General features: G+C 42.5%; 1 non-coding gene across 1 annotated transcript; it reads left to right on the forward strand.

Annotated features, from left to right (window-relative positions):
* Window positions 1-4138: 4138 nt before the first annotated feature.
* trnas-gcu (transfer RNA serine (anticodon GCU)) lies at window positions 4139-4220 on the forward strand. The gene has a single exon. It is a non-coding gene; the product is annotated as a tRNA-Ser (tRNA).
* Window positions 4221-5335: the final 1115 nt, after the last annotated feature.

Below are 5335 nucleotides of genomic sequence, written 5' to 3' on the forward strand. Positions count from 1 at the left end.
GTTTCCGTGTCCCTTTTAAGGGGATGTGCTTTCAGTCCGTGATCATTCTCTAATTGTTTAAAATGGTGGGCTATCAGCCCCGATCGTTCTGTGTCTGTTTAAAAGCGATGTGCTGTCTGTCACGGATTTCAAATTTCAAATTTTAAAAACTGCCTTTGGAGGGTGCAGGAATTTTAATTTGTGTGTTTGTTTGTGTAAGCCAGAGTGTGTGCAAACGTGTGTGCGATCTTACTGTGCATTTCATGTCATGTGAGAAAAATGCATTACTTGCAACTTGAAGCCACACTGATTTGATTGAATACTCCTTCGTGGACATTCTGACGGTAGAAGAATTTGCTGTTGGATTTTGCTATTCCACATCTGAAAGAAGGGATAATACACAAGTTAGAAATATAGCGATTTTCTCCAGGGCTTGCGTGTGGGCTATGTGACATGATGACATCCTCCACCCATATTTTGAAATTCAAATCAAATCAAATCAAGACAAGACAAGACATAACTCACTGACAGACTGTGTGTATACATGTAAATATATATATTTATACATGAATTCAATCTGAACTTTTTAACTTTCACAATAAATGTGCTTTTTCTGTTCTGTCTGCATTGGCTCTATTACATTTGACCTCTTTCAACAGCACAAGCAGCTGCTGTCAGATCCAGGAGAAAGACACACGCGACTTTAAAAGATCGCCTTTGTAGCCCACATCTTCCCTCGTGGCTTGTCTTCCACCATGGGCTTACTGTGTTTGGGTATTTATTGACTGCAGCTCTCATTTCCAATGAAATTCTTCTGCTCACACAGCCTTCGTTCTATCAAAAAATATATCCAGATAACGATTCAATTATTTATTTATTTCAAACAAATCAAATTCAATTAGTTTAAAATAAAATTTAACTGTACTTATTTTCTAAAAATTTCAAATATATATATGTTTGAGTGTGGGCTGGTTTTACGTCCCTCCCTCCTTCCTGCCAGTCGAGCACCTGTGGCTTCAATAACAGTTTCTGTCCCGCGTGGTCCTGAGCCCCACTGCGCAACTGCCTTCAGGGATGATAGAAATCTCACTTTATTCTTTTAAAATGGCACTGCTGTCAGTCAAATGTCATTCTGCATCTGGGTACAAGGGTGTCCTTGCTGTCCCGGATCATTCTGTGTCTGTTTAAACGGGCTGGTTGTCAGTTCCGGTTCATAATCTTTCCTTTTTTCTCATAAACCTGGGACATCCTGTATAGTTTGAGAAGGAGTGTGATTTCAGCTGCAATAACCGAATTGTTAAACTGTTGTGTTCCAATTTACATTGGGCTTGCCTGCGCCGGTGCGCACGCAGATCGCATTTCATCAGTTCACTCACTCGAAATATGCTCATTTTTTCCGACATCCACTCCTTGATGTTGCAGTTGCCCCGAATTTTCTCCCAATATAAACAACAACACACGACATGTTGCTGGCAGAGGTCGCGTGGCCTGAAGAATAAGGCGTCTGTCTTCAATGAAAACAGCGAAAATATCAGAAGATTGCAGGTTCGAGTCCTGCCGCGGTCAACTTAGCTCGCTGCGTGAAATGTTGTATTCTTTGTTTTGATTCTGCCGAGAAACCAACCATATCTTCCAGTCACTCACCTGAAGGAAAGGAAGGCTGTTTGCTTGAAGAATCGAATGGCACGTTTTTATCATTGTCGATCTGCATGCACGGGCAGAGCAAGCTGTAAAGTGGACAGTCTTGCATAGTATTTCTGTTTGAATACTAGCAGAAGATTGAAGGGCTGACAAAACACTACCTAAGAGACGAGGTGGCCGAGAGGTTAATGCGATGAACTGTTAAGCCATTGTGCTCTGCACTTATGGGTTCGAATCCCATTGTCGTTGGCTTGCAGCTTGACCACGTTTTGACATTCACATTTAACCTCATCGCCAAATTCCCCTTTTACTTACAGGGATGCTGTACTTTGCTCATGTCATGTCTCAAATTAATAATACATTCGTCAAAAGGAGAACAGTGGCAGTACCATGGCGAGCGGCACTAATTAGATAGGTATCTGAGAGAAATCACATGCACGATGGGCCATGATATCATTTCTTACCACCGTCAGAATCTGAGAGCTGCGCTTTTCACTGTCGGCGGCTCGTTGGTCCACGGTTATGATTCTCGCTTCGGAATGATCACATTTGAAATGCGAGAGGTCACGGGCCAAATCCCGGACGAGCCCCGCCATGTTTTACACAAATTTCCGCTTCGAACAGCCGCTCTACATGTGAGAAAACAGACATATTTCACGTTAAAACGTGTGATTTTACGCCGATGTTCCCTTAGCATCCAAATCCCAGAGCAAAGTGAAACCCGCCAAAGTGAGTAAAGTTAAAATATCTCAGAAGTACTCGGCTCTGTGACTCGTTGGATAATCTAAATCCTTGTTTGGTTCAGTATATCTTCCTGTCTGAATGTATAAGTTCACCTCAATTGGGATAAACAAACATTCAGCGTCAATCTCAACCTCTACCCTGAATATGAGTGCGTCCTGTTTATCTAGAGCTGAAAAGATGAGCGAAGTTTCCTTTTGAATTCGTCCCTTAGCTGCCGAATTCAAAGCGGACAGGAAATCAAGCCGGTCTGGCAAAGCTGCTGGACTGATTTGATTGAACACTCCTTCGTGGACTCCCTGACGGTAGAAGAATCTGCTGTGGGATTTTGCTATTCCACATCTGAAAGAAGCGAAAATACACAAGTTAGAAATATAGCGATTTTAGGCAGGGCTTGCGTGTTGGCTGTGTGACATGATGACATCCTCCATCCTTATTTTCAAATTCAAATCAAATCAAACCAAGATCCGACATGACTGACTGACTGACTTTGTTTATACATGTGTATATATATATGTGTATATTAATATATAATCCCAAATTTTTTACTTCCAAAATAAATATGCTTTTTCTGTTCGTCCTGCGCTGGGCTCTATTATATTTGACCTCTTTCACAGCACAAGCAGCTGCTGTCAGATCCAGCAGAAAGACAGACGCGACTTTAAAAGATCGCCCTTGTAGCCCACATCTTCCCTCATGGCTTGTCTTCCACCATGGGCTTACTGTGTTTGGGTATTTATTGACTGCACCCCTTATTTACAATGGAATTTTTCTAGTTACACAGCCTTCGTTCAATCAAAAAATACATAGATTATGATTCAATTATTTATTTATTTAAACAACTCAAATTCAATTTTTTTTAATTACAATTTAAATGCATTTATTTTCTTAAAATGTTAAATATTTATATATTTCAGACTGGGCTGGTTTTACGTCCCTCCCTCCTTCCTGCCTGTCTATCACCTGTGGCTTCAAGAACAGTCTCTGCCCCGCGTGGTCCTGAGCCCCACTGCACAATTGCCTTCAGGGATGATCGAAATCTCACTTTATTCTTGTAAAAAAGGGAACTGCTGTCAGTCAAGGGTTATTCTGCAGCTGGGAAAAAGGGATGTCCTAGCAGTCCCGGATCATTCTGTGTCTGTTTAAATGGGCTGGTTGTCAGTTCCGGTTCATAATCTTTCCTTTAAAACTGATTTTCTCATAAACCCGGGTCATCTGTATAGTCTGAGAAGGAGTATGATTTCAGCTGCAATAACCGAATTGTTAAACTGTTGTGTTCCAATTGACATTGCGCTTGCCTGCGCCGGTGCGCAACCAGATCGCAGTGCATCTGTTCATTCACTCGAAATATGCTCATCTTTTCCAAAATCCACTCCTTGATATTGCAGTTGCCCCGAATTTGCTCGCAATATACACAACAACACAATGGATGGTGCTGGCAGCGGCCGCGTGGCCTAATGGATAAGGCATCTGACTTCGATTATAACCGCAAAATTATCAGAAGATTGCAGGTTCGAGTTCTGACGCGGTCAACTTATCTCGTTACGTGAAATTTTATATTCTTTGTTGTGATTCTGCCGAGAAAACAACCATCTCTTCCAGTCACTCACCTGAAGTAACGGAAGGCTGTTTGCTTATAGAATCTCATGGCAAGTTTTCATCATTGTCGATCTGCATGCACGGGCAGAGCAAGCTGTGAAGTGGACTTTCTTGCACGTTATCTCTGTTTGGATACAAAAAGCAGGAGAGTGAATGGCTGACGATGTGTTAAAGCAGAGACGAGGTGTCCGAGAAGTTAAGGCTATGGACTGCTAATCCATTGTTCACTGCACGCATGGGTTCGAATCCCGTCCTCGTCGTCGTTGGCTTATAGCTTGACCACGTTTTGACATTCACATTTCACCTCATCGCCAAATTCACATTTTAATTACAGGGATGCTGAACTTTCCTCGTGTCATGTCTCAAATTAATAATATATTCGTCAAAAGGAGAACAGCAGCAGGACAATGGCGAGGGTCACTAATTAGATAGGTATCTGAGAGACAGCACATGAATCGATGGGTCATAATATCATTTCTCACCACCGTCAGAATCTGAGAGCTGCGCTTCTCTTGTCGGAGGCTTGTTGGTCCACGGATATGGTTCTCGCTTCGGAATGATCACATTTGAAATGCAAGAGGTCACGGGCCAAATCCCGGACGAGCCCCGCCATGTTTTACTCAAATTTCCGCTTCTAACAGCCGCTCGACATGTGAGAAAACAGACATATTTCACGTTAAAACGTGTGATTTTAGGCCGATGTTCCCTTAGCATCCAAATCACAGAGCAAAGTGAAACCCGCCAAACTGAGTAAAGTTAAAATATCTCAGAGGTACTCGGCTCTGTGATTCGTTGGATAACCTAAACCATTGTTTGGTTCCGGCCAAGACTTGATCAGTATATCTTCCTGACTGAACGCATAAGTTCACCTCAATTGGGATAAGCATACATTCAGCTTCAATCTCCACGTCTGCCCTCAATATGAGTGCGTCCTGTTTCTCTAGAGCTGAAAAGATGAGAGAAGCTGCACTTTGAATTCGTCCCTTGGCTGCCGAATTCAAAGCAGACAGGAAATCAATCCGGGCTGTCAAAGCTGCCTGGTCTGATTAAAAGGCGGTGACACCCTATACTGTAGGCATGTTCTCGTCATCTGGCCTCAACATTATGTTCAACGTATCGGATCATAAGCACCGCTCCCATTGTCTGGTAATGGTTCTGCTGTTCCCACTAACACCTCCTCTGGACCATCCTTTGTTACGTTATTGCCCGATTACCACCCAGTTTGCCTTTCTCCATTGTGCCATTTATTATTTAATCACTCCTGCGTTCCACTGTATCACAGACGTTCCCATTTGACCTTTCTCGCTGCGTATTTTTTCCAGGCGCTATTTTTGTTGAAAACATCTGTAATCGATAACTTTTTCCTGAAATATAG

The sequence above is a fragment of the Pristiophorus japonicus genome, unplaced genomic scaffold (assembly GCF_044704955.1).
Source record: "Pristiophorus japonicus isolate sPriJap1 unplaced genomic scaffold, sPriJap1.hap1 HAP1_SCAFFOLD_315, whole genome shotgun sequence".
NCBI lineage: Eukaryota > Metazoa > Chordata > Chondrichthyes > Pristiophoridae > Pristiophorus > Pristiophorus japonicus.